Source organism: Callithrix jacchus, chromosome 13 (assembly GCF_049354715.1).
Source record: "Callithrix jacchus isolate 240 chromosome 13, calJac240_pri, whole genome shotgun sequence".
NCBI lineage: Eukaryota > Metazoa > Chordata > Mammalia > Primates > Cebidae > Callithrix > Callithrix jacchus.
This window is the reverse complement of record NC_133514.1, coordinates 78,380,541-78,393,822: the sequence shown is the minus strand read 5'-3', so window position 1 is coordinate 78,393,822 and position 13,282 is coordinate 78,380,541. Positions and strand designations below refer to the sequence as shown.

Sequence of the window (13,282 nt, the reverse complement as noted above, 5' to 3'; positions counted from 1 at the left end):
AATGCATTTGCTTCTGAGTTCTGACCACCTCCCCACACTGATTTTTACAATATCTGTTAAGTTCTGTGTTAATATTGTTATAGATATCTATAGATATCTTACAATACAACTCTCCTCCTGTAGGCTATGTCTGAATAAGACTAGAGCTTTTACAACATTATAGAAAAGATAAAAGTTTGTTTTTATTGTTGTATACTGACATTCAGTAAAAATTTTACTTACATTGAAGGTTTTCCCACAACTAACAGGACTCTGAAGTTTTTCTTTTTCTTTTTTTTTTGAGATGGAGTCACACTCTGTCGCCTAGGCTGGAGTGTATCTTGGCTCACTGCAACCTCCACCACCCAGGTTCAAGTGATTCTTATGCCTCAGCCTCTGGAATAGCTGGTACTACAGGCACATGCTACCATGCCCAGCTAATTTTTGTATTTTTTGGTAGAGACAGGGTTTCAACATATTGGCCAAGCAGAATTTTTAATTTTAGTAATGTCTGAGCTCTGAGTTAAACTTTCATTATAAAAACTGAATTAAAGTTTTCTCCACAGTGTGGTATTAGTGTTTTTTAAAAAATAGAGTCTTTCTCTGTTGCTCAGGCTGGAGTGCAATGGTGTGATCATAGCTCACTGCAGCCTCAAACTCCTGGGCTCAAGTGATGCTTCCACCTCTTCCTCCCAAAGTGCTGGGATTACAGGTGTGAGCCACCATGCCTGGCTCCAGTGTGGTTTTAATGTTGTGTAAGGGTTCAACACTGATTAAAACCTTTTTCGTACTCACCAATAATCAACAGCATTCATTAGATTTTTTCCTAGTATGGTATCTCTGGTACTGAATAGAGATGACGTATGCACTAAAGGTTTTCTCACATTCATCACATTTTGACTGTATTCCCCACAGTGGTCTTCCTCATGATTAGTAAGTTCAAAGAGTTGGCTAAAACTTCTGCTGTACTGAACATACTGGTGTTTCTCCCCAACATGGATTTTCTGGTGCTCAATTAGATCTGTGCATGTGCTAAAGGCTTTCCCACATGCATCACACTTACATGGCTTTTCACCTCACCAGTGTGTATTTTTCAATTATTAATGAGATCAGAGTGCCGACTAAAGCTTTTGCCACATTCATCACATGGATTTGGTTTCTCACCAGTGTGGATTCTCTAGTGTAGGGCTAAGCACTGACTGAAAGCCTTCCTGTACTCATTACATTTATATGGTTTTTCCCTAGTGTGTATTCTCTGATGTTTAATGAGATATGAGTTGTGACTGAACCTTTTGCTGCACTGTGTGCATGGATATGGTTTTTCTGCATTGTAGAGTCTCTGATGAAGAATAAGGTCAAAACTCTCACTGAAGGCTTTCCCACAACTATTACAATGATAAGGCTTTTCATAAGAGTGTACTCTCTGATGTTTAGTGAGGTCTGAGCTTTGACTGTATCTTTTATCACAATGATTCCATGCATATGGTTTCTCTCCAGTGTGTATTCTTTGATGCTTAACAAGATCTGGACCGTGACTAAAGCTTTTAGTACAATCCCTACAGGGATAAGGTTTCTCTCCAGTGTGGATTCTCTGATGAAAAATGAGGTTGGAGCTCTGACTAAAGGCTTTCCCACATTCATCACATTCATAGGGTTTCTCACCTGTATGAATTCTCTGATGTTTAACAAGATCTGATCTTTGACAAAACATTTTATTGCACTGATTACATGAGTAAGGCCTCTCTCCAGTCTGAATTCGTTGATGATTAATAAGATCTGAAAGTCTTCTGAAGGTTTTGCTACATTGATCACAGAAATAGGGTTTCTCTCCAATATGAATTCTCTGATGTAAAATAAGGACTGAGTTCTGATTAAAAGCTTTCCCATATTCATGACATTTATAGGATTTCTCTCCAGTGTGGACCCTTTGATGTTTAATAAAGTCTGAATTCTGACTGAAACTTTTGCCACACTGATTACATGGATATGGTTTCTTCCCATTGTGGATTCTCTGATGCAGAATAAGATCTGAGCTCTGACTGAAGGCTTTCCCACACACATCACATTTATATGGTTTCTCCCCATTGTGTATTCTTTGATGTTTTATCACATCAGAACTCCAACTAAAATATTTGTTACATGGTTATAAGCATAAGGTGTCTCTCCAGTATGGATTCTCTGATGTTTCACCAGATCTGAGCACTGGCTAAAACTTTTACTACAATGACTGCATTGATAAGGTTTTTCTCCTGTGTGGATTCTCTGATGTATAATGAGAATTGAGTTCTGACTGAAGGCTTTCCCACACTCATCACATTTATAAGGTTTCTCACTGGTGTGGACTCTCTGGTGTTTAATAAGGTCTGAGCTCCGATGGAAACTTTTAATACACAAATTACAAGGATAGGGTTTCTCCCCAGTATGATTTCTCTGATGCAGAACCAGGGCTGAGCTCACACTAAAGGCTTTTCCACACTTATCACATTCATAAGGTTTCTCAGAACGGGTTCTCTGATGCCTAAAAAGGCTTGTACTAAAAACAAAGTTTTGCCCACATTTGTCACAGTTTTGTGGTCTTTCTTTAAAGATGTTCTGATATTTTTCATTTAATTTATCCCCAAATTCACAGAATTCTCTGAGTTCAGAATCCTGGAGAACATTCTCTCTCAGACTGCTAGACTCTTCTGTCAATGGTTCAATTTTTGCTGTAATTTCCTCCTCTGAAGCTGGCTTTCCAATCTTGGTCTTGGTCTCACCATCTGGAACAATAAACAAAATCCAAATGGAATGTGTTCCCTATACTGTAAGAAAATTTCAGTTGACACAGATCAGTATTTACCTATATTATCACAGTATGAGTGTTTCAAAAAATGAACTTTACCCTCTGAGAGGAAACCTAGAAAGATTCAACAAGTAATGGATCACATTAAACATTTATACAAGTGATATACCATATATGCTCTGTATGTTTGTCAGCTTGGGCAACATGGTAAAACCCTGTCTTTACAAAAATATAAAAATTACCTGGGTGTGGTGGCACACCCCTGTAGTCCCAGCTACTTGGAGAGCTGAGGTAGGAGAATCTCTTGAGCCTAGGAGGTTGAGGCTGCAGTGAGCCATGATCTCACCATGGCATTCCAGGCTGGCAATAGAGCAAGATCCTGTCTCCAAAAACAAATGAACAAACAAGTAAAACAAAAGTGTTCGAAATAGATATCACAGGCCAGGTGCAGTGGCTTACATCTGTAATTCCAGCACATTAGGAGAATGAGGTGGGCAGATCACAAGGTCAAGAGATCAAGACCATCCTGGCCAAGATGGTGAAACCCCATCTCTACTAAAAACAAAAAAATTAGCTGGGCGTGGTGGTATGCGCCTATAGTCTCAGTTACTTGGGAGACAAGGCAGGAGAATCACTTGAACCCAGGAGGCAGAGGTTGCAGTGAGCTGAGATCACTCCATTACACTCCAGCCTGGTGAAAGAGTTGGGATTCCATCTTAAAAAAAAAAAAGTAGCTATCTTAATGACAAAAATGAACCCCAACTTTTTCCTCACGCTATACACAAAAATTAATTAGAAATGTAACATAAATCCAAACATTAAAGCTAAAAGTATACAATTTCTAGAAGAAAGCAGATTACTATAATTTGGGGACAGACAAGGGTATTAGCACACCAAAAGCATGAATCATAAAAGTTAAACTTCATGAAAATTATAAACTTCTATTCTTCAAAAGACATTACTAAGAAAAAAAATCAAGCTACAGATGGGGAGAAAATATTCACAAAGCATATATTTGATGATTGTATATTGTAGATATACAAAGAACTTTTACACCTCAAAAATATACAACTCAAAAGAACAAAAGATTAGAATAGATAGTTCACAAAATAAGTTATATGAATGGTTAGTAAGCATATGACAAAATGTTCAGCATCATTAATTATCAGGGAAATACAAATTCAACCTCAAGGAGCTACTGGTAAATAACCATTACTAACAATACAACTAACATACTAAAGGCCAAATACTGACTAGTCTGTGGACCAACTGACACTCTCAAACATCGCTGGTGAAAATACAAGATGGTATAGCTATTTTAGGAAATTCTGGGAGCTTTTAATAAAGTTAAACATATTCTTATCATGTAACCCAGCAATTCTACTTCTAGATATTAATATTTACCCAAGAGAAATGAAAACATATATCCATAAGAGGACTTGTACACAAATGTTTAGAGCAGCTTTATTAATAAAACAGCCAGAGATTTAAATAATACAAATGTTCATCATCAAGTGAATCAATAAACAAATTGTGATATAGACATACAATTGAGTATTTAGCAATAAAAAAGTATTACTGATAAAGCAACAATATGGATGAATCTCAAAAACATTATGCTGAACTAAAGAAGGCAGGCAAGTATGATTCCATTTATATGAAATGTTAGAGAAGCCAAATCAAATATGCAGTGACAGAAAGCATATCAATGGTTGCCTAGGGATGGGGAGGGACTGGAAGGAAACTGGGAGAAAGGTGTTGATATAAAGAGTCTATGTTTTGCTTGTGGGGATAGTGGACATGGTGTATATACATGTCAAAACTCATCTAAAGCAAGCTGGGTATGGTGGCTCACACCTGTAATCCCAGCACTTAGGAAGGCTGAGGTGGTTGGATCGCTCGATTCCAGGAGTTTGAGACTAGCCCCAGCAACATAGCAAGATTTTGTCACCACAAAATAAAAGAAATTAGTTTTGCATGGTGATGTGCGCCTATAATCCAGGTATGACAGGAGAGAGGCTGAGGCGAGAGAGCGATTGAGCCTGGGAAGTTAAGGTTGCAGTGAGCTGTGATTGCGCCACTGCACACCAGCTGGGGTGACAGAGGGAGACTCTATTCTCATCCAACACCTCAACTAAATGCACAATTAAAAGGAGTATGTTTTATTGTTTATAAATTATGCCTGACTAAAGTAGATTTAATAAAAGTCAGTAAAAATATATTAGACAGCGGGCCGGGCGCGCTGGCTCACACCTGTAATCCCAGCACTTTGGGAGGCCAAGGCGGGTGGATCACGAGGTCAAGGGATTGAGACCATCCTGGTCAACATGGTGAAACCCCGTCTCTACTAAAAATACAAAAAATTAGCTGGGCATGGTGGCGCGTGCCTGTAATCCCAGCTACTCAGGAGGCTGAGGAAGGAGAATTGCCTGAACCCAGGAGGTGGAGGCTGTGGTGAGCTGAGATCGCACCATTGCACTCCAGCCTGGGTAACAAGAGCAAAACTCCGTCTCAAAAAAAAAAAAAAAAAAAAATATATATATATATATATATACATATATATATATATTAGACAGCAACAACACAAAAAACCTTGACCTTATAGTCCATCCTTCTATTGCTTCATTTGTTTCCCTTTATAGCAATTCTCCTTAAAAAACTTTACTTTCGGCCGTGTGCGGTGGCTCAAGCCTGTAATCCCAGCACTTTGGGAGGCCGAGGCGGGTGGATCACAAGGTCAGGAGATCGACACCATCCTGGTCAACATGGTGAAACCCCGTCTCTACTAAAACTACAAAAAATTAGCTGGGCATGGTGGCGCGTGCCTGTGATCCCAGCTACTCAGGAGGCTGAGGCAGGAGAATTGCCTGAACCCAGAAGGCGGAGGGTGCAGTGAGCCGAGATCGCGCCATTGCACTCCAGCCTGGATAACAAGCGCGAAACTCCGTCTCAAAAAAAAAAACAAACAAACAAAAAAAAAACTTTACTTTCTCATTTCTCTATTTTATTAAGTATTTTAGATACAAAAATAGGTATATATCTATATGTATATATGTACAATTAAAAAATGAATAATAATACAACAAACAGAATTGAACCTTCCATTCAACTTAAAAAAGAAATTACCAGAAAGTTTCTGACATGGTAGAATTCTACTCTGCATGCTTCCCTGATCCTGTCTTCTTCCTCCAATCCCTTTCCCCCATCTACCTTTGTAATCACTGTGCTAAATTTTGTGTTTATCCTTCTCTGGGTTTCTTCAGAGCTTTACCAAATATTTTTATCTTTAAAAAAATATTATTTGGTTTTGCATGTGTTATAGATTGGACTTGTGCTTGTGCACTGCTCCCTGCTCCCCCACAACCATCCCCAATTCATATGCTGAACCCCTAACTCCTATTGTCACTATATTTGGAGAGAGGGCCCTTAGGAAGGTAATTAAGGTTAAATGAGGTCACAGGGTAGGGCTCTAATCCAGTAAGACTGGTGTTCTCAGGAGAAGATGAAGAGGCAGGCCTGTGGACAACAGCCACTTCCCACATGCAGAGAAAAGTCATATGCAAGCCATGGAGAGAGGCCTCAGGAGAAACCAACTCTGCTGGTCCCTTGATTTTGGACTTTCAGCCTCCAGGACTGTGAGAAAACAAATTTCTGTTGTTTTAGCCATCCAGTAGATGAATATTTTGTTATGGTAGCACTAACAGACTAATATAGGATGTTTTTGAAATTTATATATTTATGGAATTATATATGTATTCTGTGGCTTGCTTTGCTTGCTCAACATTATGCCTGGAAGATCCACCCATGTTAATGTGTGTAGCTGTAGTCCATTCATGTTCACACTACTACAGTGTAACATACACCACAACTTATTTACCTATTCTCCTTCAATAAACAACATTTTGCTATTATTAACAATGCTATTATAAATATGCTTGTATATCTATCTTGATACACATATGCAAATGTTCCTCTAGGTTATATAAACTATAAGTTATATCAAGTTTATATAACTTTGACTTGTTTGGGTTTCAAGTAGGTATTTCCAAAGTAGCTGAACCAATTTAGACTTCCATCAGGAGTATGTATGAAGAGTTCACTGTTCTATGCTGTAACAAACATTTAGTCTATTCTCTTTTCAGTCCATTGTCATCGGGCTTTTATCTCCAAAACTCCATCAAAACTGTAAAGTCCCTCATAGGCTCTATCGTGACAAATCCAATGGTCAATTCTCAGTCTTATTCTGGATTGTTTTGAATAGTTGATTATTTTCTTCTTGAAACGCTTCTAACTTACCTTTCTCATCATCCTGTATAAAGAACCCCAATGACTTCCTATTACACTGGGAATAAAATTCTAAGTCCTCACTACGGTTTACAATGTTCCATATGATCTGGTCCCTTTCTTTCTCTCTGCCCTCATTTCATTCCACTGCCACCCCTCATACCTGTCCACCCTGGGCTCCCTCTGTTCCTGATACATATAGGAGCTTCTGGCATTTGCTACTCCCTCTTCTTGGAACACTCTCAGATAGTCATATGGCTTGTTTTCTCACTTCATTTATAGCTCTACCCAAACGTTACCATTGCAGGGAGGTGCAAGACCTGCAGCGCCTCTGCATTTTTGGGTTAACAGACATCACAGCTCAGTGAGCTGAAATGACCAATTTAATTAACCTGAAAGGTTGCTACTTTTGAGTGAGACTCTTACTACCCAGGATAACTAGTGGTATTGGAAGTGCCGGTGGCAGTCATGGATGCTGTATAGAGCCTTGCACAAGCCTCCATAGAGGACCACCCTGGAGGAAGGCTACATCTTATTCTGTCAGCAACACTTTTCTATAAGAAAAGCAGATCCTGGCTTACTATTGGGCACTGATAGAGATTTCACACTTGAACACAGAGCACCAAATGACTACACATTACTGACTGCTCATTGTGTATCGGTTGTTATTTATTCCACCAAATCACACACAAATCAACATTCCATTGAAAACAAAAGTTTAGAAGACAAGTAAACTCCATACACAAGTGACGAGGATTCCATAGTACCTGGTCCTATTGCTTCACTACCTCTCCCCCTCAGTTTATATTCATGATTTCATGGGAATTCCCTATTACCAGTTAACAGCTGCGGAAAAATTATAGAACTGGTTTACAGATGGGGAAGCACCAGCCAAAAGTAAATAGCTTTCACTTACATCCCTACTCAGAAGTGGCCTCAGACACACTGGTGAAGGCAAATCCTCCCAAGGGGCAGAATTTCACATATGTACCTACCTGTCCACTTTTCATCAAAGGTAACATAGTCTAAGATATATGTTTATATTGATTCATGGGTAGTGACTAATGGGTTATTTGATTATTTAGGTACCTGGAAAGAACAAGATTGGAGGACTAGAAGCAAAGATTCTGGGGGAAAAGTATGAGGATGGAATTCCCAGAATGGGCAATGAATATGAATATCTTTGTGTCCCATGTGAATCCTCACCAAAGAGTATCCACTGTGGAAAAGCCTTTCCATCAGACAGACATGGTGATCTACTTTATGAATTTCAATGAGCTTCTTTTCCAATGCTTATCCAATAGGCTCATGACAAAGTAGTCATGGCAGTGGGAATGAAAACTCTACATGGGCTCAACAATATCGACCTCCCCTCCTGAAAGCTGATATGCCTAACACAACTGCTATGTGCCCAAGCAGCTAATGGCCAAGGCCAAAACCCAAGCCCCTAAAAAGGTACCATTCCCTGGAAATGGGGGCAGATTCACCACACTGAAACACTTCTATCAAAAAGAGAGCAGCGATTTGTTTATAAAATATTAAATACTTAGTCCAGATACAAATTTGCATTTACTTAAGATAAGGTTATGTTTATTACCAGATATTTGATACCAAGCTGCTTCCAAATAACTCATTTTTCAGGAAAGAAAGTATAGCAGTGAGTTCATATACATGTAATTCACAGGTCTTGCCATATGCCCCATCACCTGGAAATATGCAGAATGATCTGCTAAGGCTCAGTTATGGTGCCACCTAGCCAACAACACAACACCCTGTAAATCTGGGGTGTGGTCATATAGATGCAAGACATGCCTTCAACCAAAGGACAATAAATATTGTTTTTTTTCTCCATGGCCAGAATACATACACAGGTACAGGAACCAAGGGTGGAGGAGGAGTGAGAATGGTCCTCTTATTAGAGACCTAATAATTCGCGTGTATTATTTTTGCTTACTATCCCTGTAATTGTGGGCATGCTGAGTTTGAAGTTCTAGTGCTCAAAGAAGAAATGTTTCCACCATGGAACAAAGTCATGATTTTGTTAAATTCAAAGATGAAACTGTCTCCTGTTCATTTTGGGATCCTCATGCTGCTCAACCAACATGGAAGGGATCACTTTACTGGCTAGGATAACTGATCCCAATTACCAAGGTGGAAATTGGTTGCTGCTACATAGAAGGGCAAGAAAGAGTATGTCTGGAACACAAGGATTCACTGGGATATGTCTTAGTCCTCTCATGTCTAATGGGCCTAGTCAATAGTACACTGAAGCAGCCTGAAAGAAGCAGGATTACTGAGGACTCAGATCATCCAGGAAAGCACTGAGATGCTGGCAGAGAGCAAGGAAGATATAAAATGCATAATGGAAGAAGATTGTTAGGATTATCAGCTTAGACTTTGTGAACAGCAAAAACTGGAGCTATAATTATGTCTTTTTCCCCTATCCCTCACCATTTTATATGAAGAGCACTAGCGGCAGTTAAGTTCCAGGCTTCAGATGGGAATATGATTTAATTATGTCAACCTGAAATGAAATGACAGCTTAAGGGACTCTGTTTTTCTGCTATGTTGGGGTGGATATTGCAGGATAAAAGTGATAGACTATAATGAATATTCTCCTTTCACCCCTCCAGATCTACTCTTCACCCTGCTCTGGGCCCCAGGAGATTGATGTTGATGGACGGCATCACCTGGGGTTCCATGCCATTTGGTATGCAAGTGGGATTTGGACCAAAGTGGGAAAATAGTAGAGTGACTAACTGTACTGGTTTGCCTAAAACTTAAGGGGCCATTGCAGCTTTCAGTGCTAAATTCCAGGCAAATTGGGATGAACTGATCATCCTGGCTGTCTCCTTGCTGGGCCAGTAGCTGAGCCTTTTAGCAAAAGCCAGAGCTCCCATCAGGCGGCTAAATTCTACAGCTATCCTTTCCAGGACCTGGTAATCAATCTTTCCCCTTATCCCTGAAGATCTACAGGTAGTAACTGCTTCCCGGTGTTGTTTGACTCAAGACTGTTCTGCATCCCTTGCGGATTTCTGTAATCATCCCCATTCTCTTCACGAAATTTCGAATTACTGCACTAGAATGAGCCATCTGTTTCCTGCTAGAATCCTGACTGATATATCCTGGTTTAATTTCTTCATAACCATTATCATTATCTGATAATATAATGAACATTCATTTATTTTCTCCTTCCCTCCACTAGCATGTAAGCACTTCGACAGCAAAGGCCTTGTGTGCTCAGTTCACTGCTATATCACGAGCACTTAGTACAGTTATTGGTACAGGGCAAAGCCTTAATAACTAATCATCATATTATATGGCTAGTAATTAATAAGGTATGATCTTATTAACAAACATTTATCAATAACAAATATTTGGTGAATTCATTAGAAAAATGATTTTAAGGATATATGAATGTTAGCAGTAGCTATTTCTAGAGTGTGAAGCTGAAGGCTATTTAAATTTTGTTTTGTGTTCTCCTATACTTTACAAATTGACTTTAGTATAACTGTATTACTCTATAATAAAATGTTATTTTATACACATTCTAAGAGACATAAACACAAGGACTAAGTATATCAATTCATGTAAACCTGCAAGGAGGAAGTGCAGTTCTGCAGTGATTCTCAGGAAAGATAAGTGCTAGATGTCTTAAAATAGATTAAGGAAGGACAAGTTCTAGATGCAGGAGAGAAAAACTAAAAAAATTAATAAAGATGCTCTAAGACTAAAAAGAAGCAGATGATCTCGAGTGAAAAAAGGGACAATGGAAGGTGATTCAGGAAAAACAGCAGCAATGAGAGGACAAACCAAAAAGAAGTAACATATGATGTGGAAATGAGACCCTACAGAACATATGAACAAAGCTGAGATCAAAATTCTTACATAAAATAATAGTGGCTACCAATTATAAAGAATTTTCTGTAAGCAAAGTCTGTGCTCAGAGTTTTATATTAGGATTTTCTTTATAGTTTTTTACTGGTGCTTTTTAGAGACAGGATTTTACTCTGTCACCCAGGCTGGAGTGCAGTGGTGCACTGCTGTCTCTGAACTCCTGGGTTCAAGCAATCCTCCCACCTCAGCCTCCCAAATTGCTGGGACTAGAGGTACCACCATGCCTGGCTATTATGTAAATTTTTATAGAAATGGGGTCTCACTTTGTTGCTCAGGCTTGCCCTGAACTCCTGGCTTCAAGTATTCCTCCTGCCTCAGTCTCCCAAAGTGTTGGGATTACAGGCATGAGCCACTGCAACTGGCCTGTTGTAGTATTAATGTACCCCAGTGAATCCTATCTCCCAGTACATATATCCTTGTGTAGTCTCCTTCTACAATGACTTTAGAACTGGTCATATGACCTGCTTTGGTCAATGAGACATTAACAGATGAAACACAAACATAGGTATGAAAAAGTGCTATATACTGGAGAGCTTGCCTTCTCTTTGACTGGAAACAAGCTGTCCTGTGAAAAAGTCCAGAGTTGCCTGCTAAAGACATGTGGACTCAAGTCATAGCTAGCACCAACGGTCAGACATTGTGACAATGTGACTGAGACCATCTTAGACCCTGGCCCCAGTATAGCCAGCCCTGAGATGACCATATAAGTAACCCAAGAAAAGAACAAGAGAAAAAAAAAATTGCCCAGGTGAACCCAGCTCAAGTTGATGACCTACAGAACCATAAGAAATAAGGTTTAAAAAGTTTGATGTTTTAGGTCACTAAATTTTGGGGTTCTTTATTCTGGGGTAATATAGAGATACAAATGTCAAAATACCTTCAAGGTATGACTTACTATATACACTTGTAAAGTGAGGAAACAGAATCATAAAATATATGAGTAACTTACTGTAGCTAGTTAAGCGACAAAACTACTATTGAATCCAGGTTGTCAAGACTCCAGAACTTTTAACTATGCCCCTACAGTAGATAAGAAAAATGACCAAACCTAACAGATTGGTAATGAGGTCATTATGCAGGGGAAAATGAATGACTTTGGGGTCTCAAAAAAGTGGAGGGAGCTGCATGAGAATTTGATTGCCAGATTTTGAAATAAAGTCATGTGACTATGCCTGGTGCACTAAAGAGGTAATACTGCCTAACCGAGTTAAGGGGGATCATTCGAAGACACTAGCACAGGTGACACCCCGTCATCCTCCCCACTCTGCCAAAACCACCAAGAAAGATATAATACCCTGATGCTCACCTGACAGAAGGTGATGTTCCTGAGATTCATAATTGAACTGGATCTCCATGGGCTGCAACTGGATACCTCACAGAGCAAGTGGAGAATTACCATTTCCTCCGTAAGCTTTTCTTGTCCACTTAAAGGTCTGGGACCTGGAGGCAACTGGGCACCACTGGGCTTGGGAGGGAATCAATGTGCTGACTAGAGCTGTAATATCTGAAACAGACCACCAAAAAATCCTCAAGATATAAAAGGAGAAAACAAAATCTCATTTGACTTCCAGCTGCTTTTCTCTCAGAATGTATTAGGCTTCCTCCCCATAATCCAAGAGCCAGAGATTACCCCACTTAAGACACACATTCCCCATTCGAAGTCTAGAGATGTTCAAACAAAATTACAGGTTAATACTACAAAAATAAATGTATAACTGGAAAGATAGCGCTGGGGAGGGAATTTTACAATGGATTCTAGTGACAAACACTAAGATATTCGCTGCCCTTCGTATCAAAAAATGACACTATTGATCATTTTTCTTCCCCTCTTTTGCTTTTTCCAACACTCACAAATTCAGGTGGCTCTTTCCCAGTACGGTCGGCTGATTCGCGTGGATGCACCACGCTTGGTGACTCCACCCACCCCACAGAGTTTCCGGCATTCGTTTGGTTGCACCCAAGACCAGCAGGGCTTACTGGGGACCAACCGAACACTGGGCCGAGAACCGATAGGCTCTACGTGTCTGGAAGCGATCCCGGCGGCCATCACTCTCCAAGGTCTCGAGAAACCGCGCACAGTTTCCTGGCTGTGAGACCGCTTGTTAGGCAGTATCACCCCTAATTCCTGGGCTATCCGCGAGCCAACGTCACCGTACCTCGATGTGGTCTCCGGACCGCTGTGAAACTTCATAGCCGGCCAACCCGCCTTTGCCCTGTCCGCTCTAGGAATCTGTGCTCAGCTCTATGGCGCATCGTAGCGCAGGCGCAGGGCGGCGGTGGGGCACCGGGTGGGGGAGGGTTGCCGAGAATTAACCCTGAACTGCCGCGAGCTGCCCCTAG

At 40.1% G+C, this 13,282-nt stretch overlaps 1 pseudogene across 1 annotated transcript; it reads right to left on the bottom strand.

The window, feature by feature from the left end:
* Positions 1–1,083: 1,083 nt before the first annotated feature.
* Positions 1,084–13,207, bottom strand: LOC100896452 (uncharacterized; annotated as a pseudogene). The gene is made up of 3 exons (XR_013525847.1): positions 13,099–13,207; positions 12,249–12,446; positions 1,084–2,738 (listed from the first exon to the last, which is right to left on the bottom strand). The product of XR_013525847.1 is annotated as an uncharacterized LOC100896452 (transcript).
* Positions 13,208–13,282: the final 75 nt, after the last annotated feature.